Raw genomic sequence first — 25,761 nt, 5'->3', positions numbered from 1 at the left:
TGTAAACAAAGTAAGTAGAAAATTCATGGATTTGGCACACATATTTGAAGATGAAATTTAGTCTATAGTGAGTCAATGTGAAGAATACAAACAAATATACAATAATACAAGCAGGAAAATAACCCTAGGATTTTTTACCATGTAACATTGCAGGCATAATAAACTTCAAACAGTCAAAATTAAGGCCTTTTTTTTTTTTTTTTGAAGAAAAACAAATGGAAATGGAAAAAGTGAACTTGAGAAACTTACTTATATTTTAGTTTAGTTGTAACTTGAATTACTGGAAGCTTACACACAAAAAATAAACTAAATAAAGCTAAAAATAAGTACACAGACAACACAAGTCTGAAAACTTTATCTGAGAACAATAGGCTCAAGTTCACACTCCAAATCTGTCAGGTTCTTGATTATGTACCTTTTTATTGCAAACCAGCACCCTTAATACTGGGACAGTCCTGGCACTCTCCAACTTAAGTTAAAATATATTAACCATCCCTTCCTTCTTCTAGAGGAAGTCAAGTAGAACTGCCTATCTGAATTAGTACTTATTAAGCCCAGAAAACTCCAGAGCTTTTTGGAAAAAAACCAACTGCTAGTGCAAAAAGTGGTGAACTTTTAGTGATACATCTGAGGATAAATGAGGGAAGTAACACAGTGGGACAACTGGAGAGTAACCTGACTTGAACTCATAAAAGCAAGAGATGTCAAACTAAAAATTGAAAATATTCCTATATAAACTGTACAATTGAACCATGAAATTCACCATCGAGGTCTAACAGGTTAGACTGAAGCTTGGTGGGACACCAAGGAAAACTAGATATTTAAAGTGAAACACCATAATTTACTTTGGCTAGAACAAAACATTGATAAAGAATATGTTCCATAATATGCCATATGAGAAGAAAAAAGTGTGATAATATGCAAATTACACTGCTTAAAATTTGCTTTACCACATAGTTTTGGACCATGACAGGAGATGATTACCTTATTTCTGATCATTTGCTTTTTATTCATAAATATTTTCACACTTTTAATGGGATGAGGTCAATCAACAAATAATATTTGGAACTACACTGTGAAAGCAATGAGATTTCATTCTACTTCCCTCTCTTCCCCTATTTCCACTAAGAATTTTCTTGGAGAAGTTAGAAATTTCAGGGGCAAAACACCAAAACACTGACATCTTAGTTGCTACTCAAATTGAGAAATAAGCATGTTTCTTATATATGACCTTTATAAATTGAAGTAAATTTAGGATAAACATCACTATATACCTTGCATATGAATAAAGGCTTTATTTTTACAGCCATATCAGTTTATTTTCTGTGACCCAATACTATTCAGAATCTTCTACATGACCCTGACTGTAATATAACTTGACTCGTTAGTGTAGAATAATGGTTGTGGTAGTAATGAAATGTTCCCAAATGTCTTTGTCCAACAAAACTTTCTAATTTTATTATTCTGAAATATGACATCAATAGCATCTTAAGGGTTCTGTGTAGTTTTTCCAGCTGCCTCTAGCTTTACAAGTACCTCACAGAAAACTAGGACTGTAAACTAGACTAATGCCCTCCTTCCTTTCTAGCACATAAGATACAGAAACTTCTATTCGGTTGCAGAGAATTGAACCAGGCTGAAAATCTGAACAGAAACACTGGACCTGATTTAATATGCTGTAGATAGAGAGACAGAAAAGATAAAGAGACATGTTTTTTACCTTCCTGACCTCTTTGCTCCTTCCTAAAAATATGTAAGTGACAATTTTAGATAGAAACAACTTCCCAGTCACTTAAAGGTTCCTCACATCACAGTGACTCTTCACACCATTCTCAGTCAGAATGCTGACTTTAGAGATGTCTATAGACCTCTGTCTATATTTTTATGCCCTTGTAGAAGTCAGCCCATTCAAACCAGAAACATATCTTAACTATGAAGCCACATCCAAATTTATACAGAAAATGGGTTTCCAGAGTAGTGTTTCTGATTGATTTTCTCCTTAATTCTTTGAGTAGATAGAAGAATTTTTATCAGTTTCTGAGCAAGAATCTATATGAAATGAATAAAAGAAAACTGTGGGTAGACATAAGAAAAGAAGTAATTTAAAAACATCTCCATAAGGAAAAGGGAAACAACTCTTTGATTGCAAGAAAGTCAATATTAAAAATTATCCACTATTAGTATTAAACTTACTTCTAAATAAGCCAAGTATTTGCTAAATAAGACAGCTAGTGTGTATACATGATGATTTCAGTTACTAATTTTAAAAGACAGGTGTCACATTTTTCACATGAACATTCCACTGTTTCCATAAACTTGAGAACCATTGAAAGAATTTTTGTAATTGTTGCTATTCCCTGCTAGTCTTCAAAACATTGTCATATCTGTTGTTACTCAGCTTCTTTTGTTAAGAAATTTTAAGTTGCAACACTAAATAGAAATTACTATTTATATATACTATATACCATATTTGGAAATAATTTTATCATCATAAATTTTCTGCCTTTCTTTCCAATATTGTATAATTTCATATAGCTGATTATGATTAGCCCAATTTTTTTTTTAATTACCACAAATTTGATACAAGAAAGAAATAGACATTTCAGGTGAATACAAATTCCTTGCAAATCTCCACACATGCAACTTATCTAAATTTTGCAGACCATCTGGGAATACATATCGAAATATTTTCTGCTTACAGTAAAGGCTGAAAATGTCAGGATTTAAATTTGACTTTCATATGTTAAATACATCAGCAACTTTTTTAACAGTAACTGCATTTACAGTCCCCAAGTGCTCTGCACTAGATAACAATGTGTAATGCAATCTTCTTGGACATATCTGTCAAAACGCTTCGTATTTCTATCTGCATTGCACCTGTAAATTGACTTATTACCCAGTCTCACTGAGTCTAATCATTGTGCCTGATACCATGTAATCTGTGCCACTTCAGACACAAAATACCAGCTGTTACAGTTCCAACAGTTTAGTTGCAGTTCAAGAAGGAAATCATATGTTATAGCCTTTGACTTGGTCCGTATCTTACTCCCATACCACCTCTTTACTGCTGACTAGGTATTTGTGTCAGGATAAAAAAAAAAAAGCAAATTAAAATAGCCATACATTCAATCTAGTGACACCTAGTTCCAACCATGGCTCACCCATATGTTCCAACACAGAGCAAACATAAAGTCCTCTGGGTGTGCAACCTTTCATCCTTCAGTGCTACTTATCTCTTCCCAAGGGTATGACACGGTCAGCATCAGGCTGCCTGGAGAAAAGTGGCATTTTTTCTGGTGGCATTTCTGGCATTCTACAGTGCTAGAGTTGGGTAGAACTAAACTCTGCTCAATCAACTGAAAATTACATTCTGGTCACCAGATTAGGGCAGAGACCTCATCTTTGTCTATCCATTAACTTCTTACTAGGACAGAAAGAAAAAGTACAGATCAGCAGCAGCTCAGTCTATCTATCATCTATCTATCTATCTATCTATCTATCTATCTATCTATCTATCTATCTATCTATCTATCATCTATCTATCTATCTATCTATCTATCTATCTATCTATCTATCTATCTATCTATCTTTACACTGGAGCAGCCTAGTGATACAGATACCCTCAGTCAGGCAAAGAAGTTTTAGCTAGCCTTGTAGCTTCATCTGGCCTTGTAGCCAGCTCCATAAATGATTTCTTAATGAATTAATTAATAAATTTCATAAATAAAATAATATCTTTTTCATACCATGATCAAAATCTATTCAATATTTCATGCAATTCCTCTTTAATTTACTGTAGTACTGCTTCTTCCAGCCTAATTCAGAGCGATGGTATTCAAGGCTCACCCTGTTTTTCCTGTATTTTGAAATTAGTTGCAGCTAAAATTCATTTTATACTGTATACAACACAGAATAATAGTTTATATTAACTCTCTAGCTTGTAGTTTCCTAATATGCTTTTTATTTTCTTGCTTTTCTTAATGGAATAGATATAGAGAACATGATCCTTCTGTTTAATTTTTTTTCTTTTCCTTTCAACAGTTTATACTGTGAAAATAGAAAGGCTCCATAACTGTGCAGTCTTAGAAATGTAATTCCTGTTTCTTTGAAAACTTTCCAAGTGATCAGTAGTATTTGTGATGCAGCAGAGAAATTCACGACCTTACTGACGTCAAATGCAATATTTATGTCTAGAGGCACGAGTGTCTGTGCTATATTACTGGCCTGCAGAGATGACCATAAAACTCTTCTGAAAGCTTTCTTAAATTTCATAGCTTTCAGATGCATAAATAAGATGTTTATCATTAGAATTACTATGGTATATTTATTGTTTTATTAGTATGGAGTCAAAATATTTTAAATTAAGTAAATATATGCACAGGAAGATCCACTGAACTGGTTTAATCCGGAATGTACAGAAAATAATCATTTCATGAGTTAAGAAAAGTTCACAGTCAAAACATGAGTGAGCAGTTCTACGCAATTATGCAACGACATGCTTATAAAAGTAAAGAGCATAGAATCCACTATTTATTTATTTAAGTACAAACATGAAAACTAAAGCTCAACCACTTAAAAAGTGTGACAATTTAATCCAGTTGACACCAGTTTATTAAAACACTGTGTTAAACGTCAACTGAAAGAAATGGACTTTCTTGAAGAAATGCTTTTCCCAAAACCACATCGAATGGACATGCTCAGAAAATGCAAGCCATTATTGCTATGAGTGAGGATAACTTGGAGGCATATGACCACTTACATTGATATTGATCTTAGTTGAAAGCATTTTCATTATACTCTAAAGTTTCACATACTGATACAGAGCCTTTCAAAAGTCAAGTACAGGTACTGTGTCTAACTGCCATGTGCAGTCTAAAGGAGAGAGAAACATAATCTGCAAAGGTATTTTTGACAATGTTGCCCAATTCTAACCAAAAATCAGTGTCATGCAAGAATTAAGCTACTTAGATATATTTAAAACTAGTATGTTTATTGATTAAAGAAATCTCTTTATATGTGTATCACACATAATGGGAACCAAGAGAGTACTTATCGTATGTTCATGAAAGGAGAACCTTGCTCTATTTCAATCAGTTATCAGCTACTTTGTGCCCTAAAACTTGATGTTTTATTCCTAATATCTTAATTTCTCTGCAGGAAAAAAATGCGTGTCCATCTATACTTTTGTTACCCATTTTACCTGAAATTTCCCAAAGACCCTGAAGGAATTGATTTCAATCAAAGATGGGTGTATAATGCTTTTAAATACTTCTGGAAACCCTGCTTTTAAATTTCTAATCTTTTTGCTGAATGAAAATGACCTACTGGTATCCTTTGGCAAGAATTTTTCACAGCTTCCTTTCTTCATTGTCTGTCTCAAAATATTATAACACATGTATGTATTTATACTATACTTATATGTTAAATTCTAGGACATCTAGAAAGATGAAAAAGAAAAATTTCCATCTTTAACAAAGGGAAAAAAAGAAAGAAATTTGGTACCAAATATTTTCTATTTATACTTGTGGACAGTGTTTCTCTTATCAAATCAAGAAATAAAAAAGCAAATAAAATACTATAAAGACAAAGTGATGCATGTTTTGCTCCTTCTTATTAAGTTTAGGACTACTAAGTTGCCATGGTGATCTCTTCGCTTTTGCATAAAGTGTGATAGATTTGGATGTAGCAGTAAGTAGATGACAACAGCCAAAGCAGTTGTCAGGTATTCAGGTGAGGGAGTCTCATTTGGATGCAGTTACTGTATATAGCACAGATACATACTTCATTCCTTCTGACTAGAACTGCTGACAGGAACAACCCATCCTTAGACTGACAAAGTGGAACAGAGCACCGTTTTCCAACCTTAGAGCTGAAATGACAGAGTGCCTTTTTAATAGGAGCATAAAGAACACACATTATTCAAGGAGTTTCACATGGGTACATGCATCCATATACAGGTATAAAGACTTTCAAACACGGGAGCACACTGGCGCTTTTCAAACTGGCGTGCCAAATTAGTTTCTGTTTTGACCTTGTTCATTCCTGCTAGTTTGGTATTAAACAAGAATCTCATGTCACCTTGACAAGGGCTTCTGTTTCTATTGTACTGTTATTCAATCCTATACAAGTGATGGATGAGAACAGTGCATGTCTGAATAAGCAGAGGGAACCACGCTAATGAATTATCTTCTGCATTGCAATACACCATGGATGAAAAACTTGCCCATTCTGTATTAACTGCTGTGACCGCTTCATTTCAAATACTTTTCATAGTTGCTATCACTCAGGGAAGGGTAGGGTTTACAGTTCTCACAGGAGGAATATTTGTCTGATAAACTGTGTTAGAGATATGAAATTAATGGTAACAAAGCAGAGCCCTAAGAACGTGCACATCAGTAAAATACAGCCCTGGGATCCTATTAAGATTCCAACATTTCTTTACATTTAAATTTATTTGTTTCTGTTGTGTATTTCTTTAGGTCAAGTCAACTCTCTGCAGCATCTTATTAACAATCAGAGTCTATTAGATTTTTTCAGGTAGTCTAATTGGACTCATTCTTATTCTCCCAAATATTTTCTGGTCACCTTAATGCCATTTTAATACTGAGGCTTATTTTGTCATATGCTATGTGTAGAGAACCATAAACAAGCTTGTGAGGTTTGGGGTTTTCTGTTTGTTTTGTTTTTTTCTTTAAAATCATGTTTGTTTACAATCAATTTATTCTACAAACACATTTTGTTTCCTGTGATCTAAGTCTGTCTTTCCCTCTGTGTTTGCAGTCTGTTTTTCAGTATGCTGTCCCTGTTTGCACGTTTCCATCTTTGTTGACAATTAACTCTGTTGACAACAAAGTAGAATAGCTCTTTTGAAGTGAATTATTTACAAATCACAGTTAAACCCAACATAATAATTCGTGGCTTGTCAACAGTGTACGTGGTTTACAAAAAGACAATTATTTGAAAAATATTCTGTAATTAAGAAATATTTTTTAAATTTGAACACAACTGGGTTTTAAATAAGAGGCAGCAATGATTTTAGGAATGATTTGTGTATTTAAGGAACAGTTGGAAATAATAGCAAAAATTGGCAATATACCCTAGATTATGTATGCATATAGTCATTTAATCATATTATAGATCTCACCAGAGTCTTCTGAGCTAGGCTGTCTCAAGGTAATCCTGGACACTCCAGCCAAAAACAGGCAAGGGAGTCATTATTTAAATCTACCGCTGATAGAAGATGGCATAACTCCATTGACCATTGACTTTGATGAGACTTCACCCTTCACTTTGACTGAACTTTTAGTGTATTTGTGAAGAGTCAATCATTTTCTCGATAGGAAGGAATGCAATATTCAGTTCTCATGTGTGGTCACCATGTCCTTATTGGGAACATTTTGATCAACAGCATAATGCAGTAATGGCGTCAACAGACCCTTACAGATAATGTTTTAAAATCATGCCCAGGACAATGAGTTTTGGTGTAGTTTTTCAGAAGATCCTGAAACTATTCTATACTAGGAACTTTGTTCTCTTGGTGGTAAATAAGACGATAAAAAAACCTGTTCAAACATTTCCTTCTGAATTCTGTAGAACACCTGTTCATGGGAGACATATCGTAAGGACATTTTGGACATTAACTTTGCCCAAGCATACTGTTCATCTCCTACGAATATGGAAAAGAATGCTTAGCAGCAGGGGATAAGTTTTATTTGTTCTCCTTTTTTATTATGCACTATTTAATTTTTATTCCATTTTATTCAGTGCAAAAAGAAAAATGAATGTGTCCCATTAACTTGCTATTTCTTTTTTTTTTGTGTTAGAAAAGGTGTGCTGCTTCTAAGCCAGTTATTTATGTTCTAAACTTAAATTGATCCTTGTCTACTTTATACTCCCATAAGTCTTAGCACTGTGAGAAACTGTGGGTAATTAACTGGTGTATGTTTAAAGAGTAGGAGAGCTCCTTCAGTGCATTCATTAGGAAATTTCTTGTACGTAAGCTTCCCACCATTTTACTGGATACAGCCCACCTTGAAATCACTCTTCTTTCAGAAATTCAGTATTGAATACCATGTGTGAAAGTTTTTAATATCTATCTGATGTTAATTTTTACCTAGTAGCCTGTTTATTTGGAAATGCTTCCACAGAATAGGTAAGAGTACAGAATTATTCATCTAACCATGACTTGACATGTAAATAAGACAGCCCAGTAGGAGGAATTCTAGTCCTGAGTCATTGGAAAACTTAACATTATCAGTTAGACCTAAATTTTAAAACCTACATCCATTCAAGTGAAAAAGACCTTAGTGATATCACAAATAGGTATAACATTGTAATGGAGATATAAATGCCCTTATGTGAACTTTCCTTATAAGTGAGAAAGAAGAAAAACAATAACTCCATCAGTACTAGATATACTTTTCCAGAAGATGAAGTCACATTACTGGTTTGGAGAGAAAATACAATTATGAGTAGACTCAGTTTTGGTACCTGCTGCTATGGCAGGGCTCTTACATGAATTTGCTTCTGACTGCCAAGTACAGAAAACACCAAGGATTTAGTTTCTGTCCTGTCCCGCAAGCTACTGTGGAGTCATGGAAAGGAAATAGAAATGGCTCTAATTGCTGGAAAGATGTGCCACTGGAATAAAAAGAGGCTGCTTAGAACTTGAAAACAAAATAGCAATATCATTTGTATGCAGTGATAGCAAGTATGCAAGTACATTGTGGAAAAATTAGGAATTTTCATAAGCATTTGAACACCTTGTAATATAACTGCTTTGGAAACGTGTCCATTTCTAACCATCCTCAACTTTGTGCCCTCAATTTCTTGAAGATTAATCTGTTTACCAAACCTTGTGTTCAGTGAAAGCTATGTCATCCTCTACATCTGCCACACATTGTAAAATTATACTGCAAGAGTGAAAATGTGAAAAATCAAATACTAACTTCATTACAGATGAGCACCAGTAAAATACGAAAATTCACATACACACTGTCTTAATGTATTGGAACATTCATTACAAAGCCCTTCAATATTTACACAAAGCCCTTCTTTGTTAGTAAGCTTTGGAGAGCTATTACCAGGATAATTTGCTGTTCTCCTCCCTCTGACTCCTCCTTTGTCTTCCTACTGAAAAGAGACAGACAGAATAACAACCTCAAAAGCAACATACAGCACATAATGGAAAACTGACAAATCTTAAATTTTGGGGACGAAAATGTAAAAAACATGAGAGAGACCCATATTTTTAATTCACCTAAGAAAGAATTTTGCTTTGATATTGCTAACATCCAAAATATTTGTAAAATATACCTTAATTAAAATGTAAATTAACATTTCTAGAGTCTTCAAGGTCTATATTGAATTAAATTAGAACTCAAACAGGGTTTTAAAAGGTGAAATTTGGATTCCTAGTTGGAAGACCATATTTGCTAATATTTTAGCTTTAACTAGAAATTAATATTGGCATTTGCTTAAGGGCATATTTGTCCATTTTAAGCTTATTGATTTCAGCTTAGCATGCATAGGCTTCAGTATGACCTAAAAGAACCAACAGAGGACAAAACCATAATATAGCAGGATATGACACATATCAGTGTATCCAGATATTTCAGTATAGAATGCTTTTAATTTAAAACAAAATAATACTAAGAGTATTGATAAGTATTACAATAAAGCAACAAACAAAGACAGCGCATAACTCAAGAATGTTCTCTAAACTTCCTCTTTTCTTTTAGATCAACCAAAAGGAAAAGTTAATATTCTGTGATTTGTTTATTCCTTTTTATTTTTTTTCTTTTTCAATTGAACAAAATTAAATATATTGGCTTCTGTAATTCGGTTTTATTTACAACCATACATGAGTTGGTATTTCTTATTTAACTATAATTATGAGGCAAATACAATTAGATGATGGCAGCATTATCTGTAGTATTTTTATGATACCGTACCAAGAAATCAGGAGTTTAAGCCATCTGCTTAGCATTAAAACTTTCTCAGAGTATGTGAGAAGTTCGAGTTACAATGGACACACCTGTGAAAACTTCTTACTAAATCAATATGTAAAGTTCAAATCAGAAAAAACCCAACAGTGTTTACCTCTATCATCATAGAAAGTTATTGTTTCCCAAACTCAATCTCTAATAATGTGCCACAAAACCAGTATCTGACTGACAGCTTTGTTAAACTGATGCTATTCAGCAAGTCTAGGTTAAAAACAAAACACAGGTACAGAGAAACTCCTTGCCGTGAGTCATAGTTTATCTTTGCAAGATATGGAAATATGGAAGATGTTTGAAGACATCTTTGTCTTTTTTCATAGTGGCTAATATGTATACTAATTCACAAGAAGTGAGATCATGCTTAGCCAGTTTTCACCAGAAGGTACCTCATAGTGAGATTAGGATTAGTTTTAGTAGACTAAGGGCTAAACTGAGACATTGCATGTGCAAATATGTTTGGTTTTTTATATGCTTGTGCAGTGCAATTGTAGAATCAATATTTACTCATACTGACAGTCTAGTGCATGTGTTGACAATTTGACTTAAATTGTTTGTGTCATGAAAATTGAAATCCTTGAGCAGTAGATGTGCTTTGAATACCCTCCCCAAAAAAATCAATGATGGGCCACCTGCTCTCTTATTAAACCATTCACAGGAGGAGGAAGGCAGCCAGTCAAGGGATATCACGTTTTGCAACCAGTGACCTTTTTGAGGAAATGAGTGGGAATACAACTGCAGAAATGGAGAAAAGCACAGCTTTTAAACTAGGAGGCTAATTGGAAAAAATAATTTTTTCTTCTAAAAGTCTACTCTTCTCTGTATCTAATCTCTCTTGACTGAATTATATTATCTTTTTCTATTACCTTTAAAGCAACATAGGTGCAACACAGCAATCCAGGAAAGACACAGCAAAGGAGACTTCCACTTACTTTTCTGATTCCACTCTTCCAGTGTCAGGCTCCAGGCTTATGCTGCAAAACACACACATTTCGCTCAGCCATGTCCATCTCTGTAGACCTGATCAAACAATTTTGTGATGGAGCTTCCAGCAAAGGGAGAACCCTTCTCAAAAGTCAGCACGTCCACATTTACGTTTCTCAGGGCTTTTGTATCTCACTGTTCTTTCCCTCAAGTCCCATGTGATACATTCCAGTACAACACTGATGACCGTAATTTGCCTAAAAGGATTGGTTGTCCCTATTGTGTCAAGGAATAACCTCCTCCAGAAAAAATTTCTAAGAAAATGCAAAGACATCTTGGGGGATGAGGGAAAGCTGTACATTCAATTTACATATTAAACTTGACTAAAAGTATTACTGTTCTGTTTAAGAAATTTAAGTGTAGGAAAAAGTCATCCAAGACTGAATTGTAAACATTATCCTTTTCTCCATGCTTTATATTCATGTGAATTAATTATTTTCAGTTTGATCTGTGAGCTAACTCCAGAACTAAATCACTAGGGAAATATGATGTTAATGTGTACATGTTAATAGACATATTTAATCAATTACTTGGTGAGTGTTTTATTACAAGTATAAACTTGAAAACAAAATGTTCTACAGGACCAAGCTGTTCTGAACTAACATCATAAAAAGTGATGCAAATGTAAATCTGTCTGGTTTTTGCTAGCAATACTTTTCTCTACCGTTTTTGATTTTTTTTGCATTTTGTTCTACTTTTTGATAAACTAAGAAATCAAATTTCAGTTGAGAAGTTCTTCATCAAGCATGAGTTATTATGAATATCTTTTCAGCAATATAATACAATGTAAAGACAATATATTATACAGCAAGAAGACATAATATTTCAGCAAAACTATTGTGCTGTGAAAACCAGAAAATTTGTCTCAGTATTTTAGGCTTCCACATACTTTTTCTATTTCTCAACTACCTTTTGAAAATGCTTAAAGTATATATTGTGTAGGACTAGGGAATACAAAATAAGCCTATGTTCTTTCATTTTGTCACCTTATCTATTCATGCCAGGAGTACTATTCTTAGTATAGTCAGGAGCATTTTATGCAATATTTCCCCAAATTAACCATTTCATGTCTGTGAGTTTTTTCTAGATTTCTAGGTGTACAGCCTTTACAGTTTCCATAACCTGGCTGTGTGCAGTTTCAAAGCAAATTTTATAGCCAAAGCAGAACCACTACTGTTAATACCGTGCCTGCTGACATCAAAATTGCCTGCACTATGACTGCTATAAACTTAATACATTAATGAGGTTAAATTACGTTTCTATCAACAGGACTGGTGAAAATTTGGGAGGACATTGTCTTTTTATAGCATGATACTTTCTAACATCAGTATGTCTGCTGTAGAGCTTTGGTTGGCCACAGTGGCCTACTCTCAGAATGTTGTTTAAAACCACATACAACAGGCTATTACATATAGTTTGGAGAGACATCTAAAGGAGATTTCTTATCCTGATTATCAAATTTCTGTCAATTTTCTTGATATTTCAGAGTCATAAGAAGAAAAACATGTACAGCTTCAATTTTTGCAGTGTATTCATCAATGCAGGATTTTACTTCAACAGCATTAGGGCCCAGACCTTACACCAAGACAGCTTTTACATTTTTAATTTTTGAATTGCAATTTCTTATATTTTTTTTTTCTTTTCTCATCTGAAATAGCTAGCAATGTGCTACTGTGAGATTTCCTGTGTTACTTAACTAACAACCACATCTCACTGATATAAAGTTCAATTTTTTGTTGGATTTTTTTTTGTTTGTTTGTTTTGTTTTGTTTTTTGTTCTATGTTCACAAATTGCTGTAGTTTAACTGGGGTAGGCAGCTCAGCCTCATTCAGAGGCTCACTCCCCCTGGTGGGATGGAGAAGAGAATTGTAAGGGTAAAAGTGAGAAAACTAATGGATTGAGACAAATACAATTTAATAGGTAAAGTAAAAGCTGTGTGTGAAAGTAAACACAAGGAATTAACTCATAACCTCCCATCAACAGACAGGTGTTCAGCCACCTCCAGGAAAGCCGGGCTCCATCATATGCCATGGTGACTTTGGAAGGGGAACGCCATCACTCCAAATGTCCTCCACTTTCTGTTTTTCCTCCATTGCTTTTATCACTGAGCACGATGACACATCGTATGGAATGTCTCTTTGGTTGCACTCAGCTGTCCAGGCTGTGTTATCTCCTCATGCACCCCCAGCCTGCTTGCAGGTGTGCCAATGTGAGAAGCAGAACAGGCCTTGACTTTATGTAAACACTGCTCAGCAATGACTAAAACACCTCTAATTTATCAGCACTATTTTCATGACAAACACAAAGCATAGCTCTAGAAGAGCTGCTATGAAAAAAATTAACTCTATCCCAGCCAGAACCAGTAGGCTCAGTCATATTTAAAATGAAGTGTAAAAGAATGCGTTGTGTTCTCCTTTTACTATCAGAATAGCAGTAGATATCAAAACAAATGTGGAAGTCATGTGTGGGCAAGTATAGTGCATGATGTGTGGTTGACTCTGTATCAATTTACTACATGCTGTCCTGCCTTCTTAGTATCTGATAAAATCTCAAATATCTTTAGAATTTCCTTTATTAATCTCTACATTCTCTATAATCTGTATATTCTCTATAGTATTTTATTTACCCAGAAACTAAACCAGTCTCACTTATAGACAATATTGTCTCTCTTCTAAGTCCAAAGATAAAGGATTTTTTTTTCTAACTCTGGCACTAGATGGCAGTAAAAGCGCAACTCTGAACATTTTATCCAAAGACGATAAATTTACAGAGAACTCTGAGGCAGGAGAAAGGCTATCACTGTAAGACAGCTTGCCTTCAAAGGTTAGCTAGAAGCAGGATATAGAATATCGTGTAGAATCACTACGAAATATAAAAAAATTAAATCCAGTAGCTGAACAAAAATAGCATTAGAGAGGGCAGAGTAATGGGAAGCTTTAAGTAATTTGGAATATCAGGAAAAACTGACTTCATATGTCTTGCTAAAATCTGCCAAAACAGCAGATCAGTGATCTGCAAAAGTAAGATATAAATGCAAGTGTCCTACTAGTGTGCCAAAAATATGATTCATCTTCATGAAAAGCTCTAAGAAAGGAGGAGGAGAAAAGCAATCTGCACCAGATTTTTTGCTATTAATTACAAAATTGAACTGTATTAAATCTCTGAAATTAATAGAGTTGTACTCCATTTCTTTTAAAGTCCATAGGTCCATACACACAGTATGAATGCACTGTTTAAAAAAAAAAAAAGAGAAAATAATAAGTTCTTTCTTTATTTTGACACTGGAAAACTGTATCCTTTCCAGTAGAATGTATACAGCTCTCTTCTCTGGGTTCAGCCTGACAGGACACACTCACAGAGTGGATTTCTTGCTACAGAGCTGTAATGGTTGAATCCCTGTAATAGTCATATCTTTGTAAACACCTACATTTGTAATGGACAGAGAGGAGAAAAAAAAAACAAACAAACAACACAAAAATTTATGTTTAAGACCTTCCTATGAGGGCACTTTGAGATTACTTACTGGACATATGCCAAAGAAATCTTTAATAGTGACACCTAATTCAAGTAAGCTTAAACTAAAGGTTTAGTCGCTCTCATGTTGTAGCCTATTAAATCAACTGAGTGAATTGTATTTAGAACTGCAGACTAAAACTGACTCAGACTTTTATAGCAGTTTTACAATCATTACTTTTAGTCACCTGAGTGGCTGGATTCTCTTCTGGGATACTAATTATAGAAGAGAGGAAGCAAATTTTTCACCTTCAATCCTATTCAAGAAACACGAAATCACATAAAAGATATTCCAGAGCCTTTATATCTCCAGGATGCAGACAATATCCGTCTTTCTTAGAGGCTGAAGGTATGAAGAAATTCTAGATATCATGCAGACTATGAAAAAATAAAACTCCTGGTAGAAGAGTTTGGATCTACTTTTTGTACTGTGTGATCTGTAATTGTCTTAGAAACTTCTCTCAAAGAATGTGCCACTTGAGTTAAAATTTTGAGTTAAAATTACTTGAGTTAAAATTTTCTTTCTTTGACTATAACGTCAAACTTTTGTTAGGATATATTCACATACTGTAACAGTACATGGTTCTGGGTTTCACAGAAGCAAACATGAATCAGATAAAGTCTTGAAACTTTTAAGTATTGAATTATTTAGGGTTTAAACACAAGTAAGTGCACTTTATGTTTATGTCATCTCTTCTGGGAAAGAAGGTACTTGTTCTACCAGACGTTAGAAAATATAAGCTGTGCTGTCATTATCAGCTGGGCTGCCCAGGGAGGTGGTGGATTCTCCATCCCTGGAGGTTTTTAAGATGAGATTGGATGTGGCACTGAGTGCCACATAGTCTAGTAACTGTGGTGGTAGTGGATCAAGGGTTGGACTTGATGATCTCAGAGGTCCTTTCCAACCCGTTTGATTCTATGATTCCATGATTCTAAGAAGCACCCTAAAAACAAAGCATCCTTTTAATCACCTTTTCCACCTTCATCTTACACATCATTCCTTTCTGATGTCAAAAATATTGCCACAAGAAAATACTTTTTGAATTTTATAGCCAACCCTCAACACATATGGTTTCCTTAAGGGAATACCTTAAATAACCTAAGAGAAGACCAGTTTTCTTTGTTGACTATCACCAAATTGATGTATGACCTTTGGATTCTACCAGATACACCCTCACCTCAGCCACAAACCCAACAATATAGGTGAAAATACCTTCTTCCATCATATTCTAGGAAGGGGAATGGAACCATTCATTTCTGAGAGCAGAACTTAAGTGACTCATCCATCACCACCAAGTCACTTCTATATATTCTCTGTGGTGAAAGCTAAGCAGATGTATGTGTGATAGGACTTTTTAGACAAGAAAGGCTCTAGAAAGAAAAATTATTCTGGGACTAGAAATTCATCCCTCCATTTTATTTACTATTTGTGGTTTAGGGAGGGTAGAATCCCACAAACACTGTGAAATAAAATTATTTTAACGAAGCAGGGATTTCTCATTTATGATCTTCTATTGCTACAGAAAAGTCTTCCAGATAGCCTAGTCTAAGAGAAATAAATAAATGTGCACATGGAATTAAACTGATCACAAAAAAAAAAAAAAACAACTTTAGTGTTTGGAGCATATGATGCAAGCCTATCTAGGAAACTTACTTTTTTAATTGATATTTTTTTGTAGTAGCATGTTTACATGTTGGACAAGTGCCAATAGATTCATCAAGCATGAAAGGTAAAAATGAGGCTTTGGATTTGATTAATCTTAGTATCTTTTCTGCAGGACTCCATTTTGCCAAAGAAATGAGGTTTCTTTTATTTGTCCTCCAAAACCTTTTTAAAGCCTTCATTTCTTCTAAGCTGAGATATTTCTACAATTTCCATGAACTGTCACCCTTTTTGTGTGATACACATCTTTCTAGTCAAACCCATATCACTTTTAGAAAAACTATTTAATGACAATTCAGGGCTTAAGTTGCAGCCATGTATCCTTGTAGGCAAGGTATTTGGTATTTGCTTGTTATTGCATCTCCTCCTTTAAGTATAAAATCTAGTTATTATCATCACATATTGAAAATATATATGGTTTTCCAAAGAAACTTTGGAAAAGTTTCTTTGGTTTGTTAGTCTATCTTGTGCAATTAGAATAATAGTAAAAGAAAATTCATCTTATCATATAGGAAACTGAGAATTTTGTCTTTGCAATAGAAGAAGACTATCTTCCTTGTTTGCAGAAGAGTATCAGCACTTTTCTTGATTGCTTTTCCAAGACTGAGTGAAGTAATAAATATAAATGCTGAGCTTTGACTGCCAGAGCACTGGTAGCTTTTGATTCCTAAACTGAAGCTTCAAACATCCCCAAAAGTAGCCTTCTCCTTCTTCTCCTCCTCTGTCCTCCAGTCATTGGTGGTACTGTGGTATTTTTTCTAAAGTGCAATATCCTCCTTCCACAGCTTTGGCTTATCCAGGTGCTGTGATCTTTGACGGCATTTGCAGGACCATAAACATACATAAATCTGTAATTAGACGGGGACACCCTTGCAGCAGAAGCTGGAGGATTTTCATGGCTCACACCCTATGGTAAGATACAGTTGCTGTCACAGGAGATCACTCTCCATTAAATGCAGTTTACAAAAGTAAAGTAAACACAGACGACCCAAATGACTGCCATCCTTGTGTACTCAATAAATTACTGGCTTTACTGACTGGATTAACATAAGCCTTCAGGTACAGGGGAAGAGAAAAGTCCTTGAATCTCCCTGAAAATCTGTCATTGCAGGGATTTTACATTTGAGCCTAGGATCCTCTTCAAAATCACATTTGAATGATTCTTACTGGTTTTGGAGAGAGAACCTTTTACTTGGTTTAGTGGATGAATAGTCCTATTATTCCTCTAGCGAAACTTTGGTAAACATAGAATTTCACAATAGAAAGGCATTCTTGATCTCCAGAGAATTCTGAATATCACCTGTAGGATTTGCTTTTATTCTTCATTGACTTATCTTCACCGAAGCATCTCCAAGACTTGTGTGACCAAATAACCTCTACGTACAGATAACTATGAATATGAATATTCATTATTTAGGCTAAATAAAGTGTTCTTCTTGATTTTTGTGTGTCTTTGTGTTGTTTTTTGTTGGTGGAGGTGGTTTGTTTGGTTTTTTTCTGTGCGACATAAAGTGGTTTGATTGATACGCCCTTGGAATTAGGGTTTTCTTATTTCAAAAGTAGCAATTATACAGTGCAGAGTAGAATGAATAACTGGTATAATACTTATTTGAACCTCTATATTCTCCCAGAAAACTGTTAGCTTCATATTTGAAGCAAACAAAATATGACTTATCTGGTAAAATTTGAGCACTTTCACAATGAAAACATTTTGAATAAAGCATCTTCCACAGATTTTCACATGTATTGCAGATCTACTTTGAGAGATCTGTGATCTACCACTATATGCTAAAGCCTTATTCTAAGGTTTTGTAGGATTGGATGTTTTGTAGGTTACAGTAGACCAAATGATAAACATCATATACTATGTTATACTAAAAAAATGAGAATGAAATGCAGTCAGTGTGCTCATATATTTCAAACTTTAACCTACTTTTAATGTAAGTATAATGCTTTTTTTTTTTTTTTACATTTTGTAAAATTGACATGTAGTCACCAGTACCAATTTTGAAATGCCTCCAAGTATAACTGAACTGCCAAGGCCAAAATAGTCTTTAAGAATATGCAAATATGTAGAAATTGCTATAATGAATCAAGACTCTCTCCATTTATTTCATCTTCAATACTCAGGATTGAATATATCAGAAAAAGATGCTAAAATCACCATAGAAAAATCTGCCTACAGCGAAAATTTCTTCTGAATTTTTATTAGATAGTTCCTATCTTTATCTGAATGCATGAAGATTTATAGCCATCACTTTTTAATCCAAACTAATGTAACTTGACTCCTACTTAGCTCTTGTCCTTGCTTATGCCTTGGAGCAGTAAGTTCAATGGGTTTATTATGCACTAGGTAATTTTTTTTCTTTTATTATTTTTAAATATTTTTAAATAGAAAATGAAAGTGTTACTATGAATCTTTGTTTCCCCTACTCTGAAACTTCCTCAGATTTACACTAATCTGCTCACTAGTGAATTGTACAGTAAAATATTTTTTGTCCAAAAATATAAATTTCATAAATTTCATAACTCCAATGAATAATGAAATATTATTTTCCTATAATCTTCTTTTATTACATTTAAGGGAATTCAATGCTGAAAACTCACAGGTGGTATCACTATAAAAAGAGGTATGATACCATCTTTTCTCTGTAGTGTTCAAAACTCAGACCTAAAACAGGGAATACTACCTGGTTGAAGGCTCAAGGGACTAAAAGGGACAATTAAGTTCAACTGCAGGCTTACTAGTTATTCTGTCATTGTTAAAGACAAGAAGTATGACATCAAAAACATTATGCTTCCTAAACCAGCAAAGAAAATCTGTGCACATCATTCTTAAACTAATACCTCCTGGCAGTTTGAAATGCTGCCATATACAAGTCAAGGTATATAATTGCTCTCTAATAATTCCAAATATTTTACAGGCCCTTTAACTTTCCATATAAGAAATCTAGGAATCTCAAATATTACCTAAAGAAAAGTTGGATTCACTTCACTATTTGGACACTCCACTACCTACTGTTGCATGAATAATATATATGTTTATATCACTCTCTGGCTCAAGGTTCTCAAGTCTTTCTTTTAAAGAAAGATGGGAGCATGTCTTTTTGCAACTGATTTAATTAAAAAAATCCGTAGTAACATACTCCTTCTGTGTATGCAAAGAATAAAAATAATAGATAACTCCCCCAGTCAAGTTCAGTGTTCAGCTCTACTTCTCATCACCTTTCCTAGACAGTGTCATCACTGTCTTTGACTCTATGACAAGTATATAACTTTTGAACACTTTGAACTCTCTGCTCTTTGATATCTCAAAGAAGACAAGTGTCAATCAAATGCTGCTGCTGAACAAATTACCTACCACATGTCTAGTACCAAAGCCACTACCGTTCAGTAGTTACTAAGGCAATACGTAAATAATTTCATTCTGTTTAAATGCTGAGAATTCAGGTTATGCTTATGTCACAGCCAAACATAAGAACAACATTTTATTTCTGAGTATATACATCTGCTGTCTTTTCTTGAATTGTTGTCTTCTCCCTAAAAAATCACTCAGTTGTTTGTACAACATATAGCAAAGAGGGATCTTAATGACTGCATAAGAACATAATTGATGCAAAAATCAGTGCAGGATAAAAAATTAGTTCCTAGTTTCTAGAGCTCCACTACTCTACATGAAGAGCTGTAGGGTAAAGAAACAATTTAAATAAGGCTTTAATATTTAAACTATGAATACCAGTGACCCCGATGGAACATGAGGAAGAGTAAGTAATCCAAATACATGTTTAACATCCTTCAAAACCAGACTTCTAGATTTTTTTTTCCTGTTTGCTTTTACACACTTTCAGTAATTTCATTTTGCATACATGCACATACATGTACATTTTGTTAACAAAGGGGTGATTGTTGAAAATGGGGGTTTATTTCTGCCTTTTATCAGAAGCTGTGACAGGTGATGCTGAAATTTGCAATACTTCCTCCCCTGTCTCTGAGGGGTGTTGAGCAGATTAATTAGTTCATGTCTGTACAGCACTTTGAAAGCACTCAGTGCTATATAATTAGTCCTATATATTACTAGGATAGCCTTGAACATCTTTAGTGACTCTGCTTCAACAATTTCCCTTGGCAAATTATGTCACTCTCTAATTGACCTTGGTTTTTGAAGTATTTTCTTAAAGTCTAATTTAATTTTCACATTTCCTGGATTTTGTTCACAACACAGTGATTGGTTGAAATTTTTCATCTGTTTGAAAGATATTTTTCAAATGAGAAATATCCACAGAACAACTGATTAGCCTCAGGAGTGGGAACTTAAATAACAATTAAGAAATTTTCCTGTTATAACAAGCATCACAATCATCTTAAGTGTAGATTTTAAGAAGTAGACACAGGAGATATTCTAAATAATTTATCAAAAATCTAACACTCAGATGAAATTAAAGGTCTACCACACTTTTACCAAACTGCTTGCAAGTTATAGAAGGTTAGCTTCATTTCCATGCTTTGACATACTTCCTCAATCTCATTTTCCTTTCTCAATGCACTTATTAATCCTCTTACTCTATAAGTACTTAATTACCCTCACCTTACTTGTTTATTTGAGGAATTCTTTTTGGTGGAAATGTCTTTCTGATCCTTACATATACTGCAGATTCATATACAAATAAGAATGTACATATTTCTGTAGTCAAGCTTTCAGTAATTTAGTATTGGAATTAAGAAATGTAACAATTTTTGTCCTGCAAATGTGACTGGCAATGAAATGAACAATCTAAAAAGAAGTGTCTCAAACTGGCATGCAAGATAGAGAAAGTGAAAAGACATTGCTTCCACCCTTATTTCCTATCTAGTCCTTGGTGCAAAGGTGGGTAAAAATTTCCTCCCTTCATATTTGCGAGCACAAGAAGCAGCAGAGAGAATATTCATTGCCCTCTGGTCCACTTTCAGGACATCAGACCTAGGAAGGTACCTTCCTCCATGTCCAGGGTGAAGGGCTTCTGAGGGCCAGCAGGGGTAGGCAGGTATGCAAGCAGGCCAGGTGGCTTTCTGGTGGACCTGCAACCTGACAGTGCAGCTGTCACTTGAGTATTTATTTCCTCTTACTGCTGATCTGATTAAAAATCCTATGCGCAAACTTTTAATGCCTGTGTAGCCTGATGCTTTCTACAACCCTCTACGCTCTTCTTAGCTTTCTGCCAACAATATTTCCTGTCAATCGTTCCTGTGTTTCTTCATCTAACCAATTCCTGTCAAATTGTCAATAGGAAAAAAAGACAAAATGAGTAAACAGAGGCATTAATTTTTTTTCCCAATGGGGTTACCATGTTTTCTTTTTTTCTTATTTCCCTTTGCTTTTTAAATAATTTTCCAACTCTTGTTGTTTCACCAAATTTGCAATCATTCATACCACAAGGAGGAAGGTATTTCATCACTAGCTTAAAGCAAATTTTAATACTAATGCTAAAGAACTGCAGTATGGAACAATCATCAATCATATAGAAACATGCAGAGATATTTGATGTAACTACAATTATGAGGTAAAAGTAAATAGTGTCCCTCACAGTAAAGGAAATCTGTGCTTTCCAATAACTATTCTTCTCATAAGTTACTAAGATTTTGGACAGAGAAAAGATCTAGCCCGTTCTAAGGGAGCAGCTCATCTACTCTACTGCCTTACTTCTCAGCTTTCTCAAATGCTGCTGAGACAAATAGAGGAGTGAATCTGTAACAGATAAGATCATAAGTAATCAAATTTGATGGGCCTTTTCAAAAGATAACAAAAACTATAATTTACACTCAAAATGAGAAAGATATAAGTACAATAATATTTTTTTTGCCATTTTCATTTATTGCTTGATGTGAGATCTAGTATTCCTAAACATAAGGAGATGATTTTGCTCAATTATGTCTCGCTAATCTAAGAGGTTTATCTGGTGTTGGGTCAGTTTGTTTATTTGCTTGCTTTCTCACAGAAATTTTCATTTTAGTGTTTTCCTCTTTCTTTTTTTTCCCTGATGCTTCTATTAGGGAGAAGTTTTGATTTATGGTCCCAGAAAATCACATTGATTGCAAGAGAGCTGGCTCTCAACCTGACATTTTCCAGTTACTCATTCTTTTCTCTACCTCTCAGTGTTCATCTTGTACTATAGCATTTTGACACTGTTTCTTTACTGTCTTCTTGTTTCAGATATTTGAGGTCACTTGGCAAGTCATGCTCAACGTTGTATTGTCTGTTTCAGAGAGCTACACAAGTGACTGTTTTTAAACACAGACAAACCTCACAGACATTGCATCCTTAACAGTTCTTTTAACAGAAATTTTGTTTTCTTTGTTGCTTTCATCTGTGAAAAGAGAGAGTTTCTTTCTAGACATGATTGTTTGTGAGCTCTTTCTTCCATGCTCGGTCATATGCCCTCCCTTACAAATATGTGTTCAGTACAGTTGCAAATAGATCAATTTCCAAAATTACTTTAGTTGAAAAATAATGTTAAAGAAACACATAATTTTACATGGAAAAATAACACAAAATGGTGACATAGGAATTAAAACCAAACATGCTTTGGATAACAGCTTACTTTGAAAATCTTTTCCTCTGACAATATCCATTAAAAAAATGGGGGGAAGGAGGTGAGGGTATGGGGGATTTTGTGGAGTCATGCATATATTTAATAACTGTGCTGAACCACTACCAGAAAGATTTCAGAGAGCTATGGAAATAGGAGTTGCTGCTGGATTTCCCAGCAGTGCAGGAGTGCTCCCTAGAGTACAGTGTCTACTGCTTTCCTCAGATAAGTTTTATATTTTTTCAAAGGATGTCAGGCTGTGGCACTAAACTTCCTCTAATTATGTCTATAAAGTGGCAGTTTGCAGCCTCTGGCTCCAAAGTTGGAAGAGACCCAGGTGGGCATATTGCTTCCAAGCAGTATAATGTTTGGAGGTAGAGTCCCCTGTGATCGATGAACATGTCCAACCCATCTCTACTCCTAGTTCCAGGGCAGTTTGACTATGCCCAGTGGAATGACATATGACTTCAGGCCTACCAAAAGTTATGCACTCTCAGCAGCTATGACAGGGAAAAGGTGTCATTTTCCATGCTTGCCTGAATGCCTCATCTCAGTGTCCATTTGTGTCAGGACTGATGACTCTGAGAAAAAGTGCAAAGATCAAATTGTTTCACAGCGCTGTGTCAGCCAATTCTCAAACTTTAGCACCATCCCAGTCTGCGAATGTGTCTTTGCTGAGTGTCCCCACTCAAATAAAAGCCAAACAGAAGTATATAGAGCTCTACACATCCCTCCAATCATTCACTTAAACATTCTCAGTGGAGAGAAAGGAACCGATTATCTTAAAAATCTCTCTGAATTCAGCAGTTATTAAACTTAAGATGTTTAAGGATGATATAATTACTGAAATGTTAGATTATCAGGAACTACTTGTTTCTTTAGTCCTTAGACATTTAACATTTCTTCTAGGAAATGATAATTAAAACAAAGGTAGCCTTTCATCCATTGAAAAGGTGTTGGCCCTCACATAACCAATAGCTATGCCAAGTAAAGGTTGTGGTTATTTATTGCACTGCTTTCTGTCCTCAGCAAGGTTTTACTCAATAAAAATCAACAAGATTGCTTTTCCTGGTATGTATTTTGCATCTTGAAATCAATTCATTGAAAATACATGGTAAGTTGTCTGCCCAAGGCTAAAAAAGCCATCTTACCTTAAGGTATATATTCTGCATTGTATTGTGCTGAGGTTGTTTAAAGCAATAAATATGTTGCTTACCCTGCGATATTGCTTAGTCAAAGAATCTCTTGGGACCTAAGAATAGGGGAAAGGGCTAATTAGTTACTCCTCTATTACCCACTGCCTGAATGCTAGTCGTCAGGCTTTCCTTTTGAGCATACTGTGCAGTTTTCCACAGAGGGTAGAAGTGGAAGGAGGGAAGATGAATGGTTGTTTGCTAAAAAAAGTACTCTAACCTGGGCAAACAGGCACTTTTATCTTTTGCTGTTTACCTGTGTGAGACACTCTAGTGTATCACATCTTTTGGGGTTTTTACTCATTTTTCAAAAGGGATAGCAATGTATAAAACTGCAGATTTTGATGATTCTCTTGTGGAGGTACGTTCCTGGGATAATAACAAAAATAAGTGCAAGAAGTTTATATTTATTACTTTAGAAGTGTAACCTCCATTTGCTGTGTACTGACCCATGTGAAAACCCCCCAAACCTGCATCATCCAAAACCTCAGATTATTAAATGCTGGAGGTTAGTTGGGCAATTTTTTTCCGGGTATGATTGTCTTTCAACATCAGCTGTGTTCTTGATTTTCCTGTCTTTCTACCAGGAAACAGTTAGATGAACAGCAAAGATTTTTAATTCAGGGCCTCATTTTTGCACTGCAGCATTTAGAATCACAGAATCACAGAATAGGCAGGGTTGGAAAGGACTCACAATGATCATCAAATACAACAATTAGCCCTCTACAGAACCATCCCCAAGAGTCACACCGTGTGCCCAAAAGTATCATCCAAATACTTGAACTCTGTCAGGCTTGGTGCCGTTACCACTTCCCTGAGGAGCCTGTTCCAGCACCCAACCACCCTCTGGGTTAAGAACTTCTTTCTAGTTTCCAACCTAAACCTGCCCTGACACAAATTCAGGTCATTTCCTTTGTGTGCTGTCACTGGTCACCACAGAGAAGGGAGTTTAAAAGCATGTTTTGAATATGATCTCCTTCCTCATAAAAAAATTACCATTCTTATTGTATTGGGGTTATTTCCATAAAGCACATTCTACTAATGTTTGTGACCTTGACAGTATTTATCAGCCAGATTGGTGTGTTTCAGGTGTTTGTTAGCTTTGAGAAGATAAATACATTTGAAACTTTTAGCAATTTGAAGTCAATATCTTTAATAAAGCTATATATAGCATAAAATTAAGCAAACTGATCATAGAAATATGTGAAATTACATGAACAGTCAGAATATTTTTAAGTACCTGTCAGTTACAGTGTGCTTGGAAATGATTCAATTATTTATACTTTTATTTCACAGACGTTTTGACAAATATTGGAAAATTTGCTACATTTGTATTTGTTATTTCTTCTTTTAAAATATTTTTTTAAATGTCATTCTGTGTGAAGGGGGAGGATCTATGTGTACATGTATTATTTATGGGTATTTACATATAGCTTACCTATTAACATTAAGTAAATTTACTATACAGATTTAAACTGAGGACTGAGGACTATTTAGGAAAAGATTATAAATATGATTAAGTATTTCAGAAAGCTTGTATGAGCTTAGCTGTACAGAACATGTGAGATAAAAATATATTTTTAAGCAGAAAGCTGACTTTATTAGAGTTGTCCACATATTAAGTAAAGCTAGATCATAATGAATCAGGGCCCAGATTAGAAGATGAATTTGAGGGGAGTGCTCAGATCCTTCTCAGTGATTCCTCACGTCTCTTAGGTCCAGTATGTTATCATCCAATTTGCATTTTTTACACTAAATTTTACAGCAAATTTCACTGTTCATAATATGAAAAGATTCCAAATTCAATTTGGGTCCAACATACAGAATGCAGAAGTTCTACTAT

Source organism: Myiozetetes cayanensis, unplaced genomic scaffold, assembly GCF_022539395.1.
Source record: "Myiozetetes cayanensis isolate MyiCay16 unplaced genomic scaffold, myiCay2020 scf1, whole genome shotgun sequence".
In the NCBI taxonomy this organism is placed as follows: Eukaryota; Metazoa; Chordata; class Aves; order Passeriformes; family Tyrannidae; genus Myiozetetes; species Myiozetetes cayanensis.
This window is presented reverse-complemented; position numbering follows the sequence as displayed.